Below are 1,303 nucleotides of genomic sequence, written 5' to 3' on the forward strand. Positions count from 1 at the left end.
ACATAGTAAGCGCTTAATAAATGCCATCATCATCATCTGAATTCAAATCATGTTAGTCTAGCTTGGCTGGAAGATAGGGGATGGATGGTGGGTGGGAGAGCAAGAGGGAACCCTACATCTCTAATGAACCCAGGTGTTTCAGCGGTACATCTTATTGTTAACACATACATAATGATATTTAGGGATACTTAGATAATTCAACCCCTCTCAGGATTGAACCTGGAGAGTTTCCAGTAGTCTACCAGTCTCAATTAGGGGAGGGAGAGCCAAGCAGAGGCCTACCCATTCCATTCCTAGCTTGGGCAGTGGCTAGTGAGTGGAAGGCAATCTGCTACAAGTCAAAACTCACCTGCGCTGGGCAGGAGAGGCATGAGAGAGAGTAGAGGGTGGAGACTCAAGTTTACTGCGTGGAAGAAGGCAATGGTAAACCACTTCCATAATTTTCCCCCAAAAACTCTATGGATACACTACTAGAATGATTCCAGGTGGAGGTGGGGGGTTCTGGAAGAGATGCGTCTATGAAGTTGCTATGGGTTGGAGTTGACTCGACAGCATAAGACAAGATAATTCAAATAGGCAACATAAGCTTGTTATGGGCAAGGAATAAGTCTGCTAGACTGCTGAACACGTAGACTGTGTTCACGCTGATTGTCTTGTATCTACCCCAGCATTTAGTACAGTGCCTGGTACATAGTAAACACTTAACAAATGCCATTTGTTAAAATACAAATACTAAATAACTACCTAAAATAAATAAATAGTGGCATTTCTTATATGTTTACTATGTGCCAACCATTGTACTAAGGACTGGGATGAATACAGTATAAATAAGTCCAGTGATGCCTCCGTTTTCACTTCAAATTACTCCTTTAGTTGGACAGTGGACAGAGGAAGGAAGGGGATTATGAAATTTACCACAGTTAAGCTGTACTGGTAATGGGTTTGGTGAAGGAAGCAGAGGCTGCCCCTCTGCCCAAATGAGGTCACTGATGGACCTTGCCTAGAGAAGCAGTGTGGTCTAGTGGAAAGAGCACTGGCCTGTGACTCAGAGGACCTGGGTTCTAATCCTGGCTTTGCTACTTCCCTGCTGTGTGACCTTAGAAAGTCACTTCACTTTTCTATGCCTCAGTTTCCTCATCTGTGAAATGAAGATTAAGACTCTGAGTCCCACATGACTACATGGGACATGGACTATGTCCAACATGATTATCTTGTATTTACTCCAGCACTTAGTACAGTGCTTGGCTACATGGTAAGTGTTTGAAAAACACATTTTTTTTTAAAAAAAAAGAGATCTGGGATC

At 42.9% G+C, this 1,303-nt stretch overlaps 1 non-coding gene across 1 annotated transcript; it reads left to right on the forward strand.

Annotated features, from left to right (window-relative positions):
* Positions 1-201: 201 nt before the first annotated feature.
* Positions 202-339, forward strand: LOC119936211. Its single transcript, XR_005453664.1, has one exon. It is a non-coding gene; the product is annotated as a small nucleolar RNA SNORA7 (small nucleolar RNA).
* The last annotated feature ends 964 nt before the right edge of the window (positions 340-1,303 follow it).

This window comes from Tachyglossus aculeatus, chromosome 1, assembly GCF_015852505.1.
Source record: "Tachyglossus aculeatus isolate mTacAcu1 chromosome 1, mTacAcu1.pri, whole genome shotgun sequence".
NCBI lineage: Eukaryota > Metazoa > Chordata > Mammalia > Monotremata > Tachyglossidae > Tachyglossus > Tachyglossus aculeatus.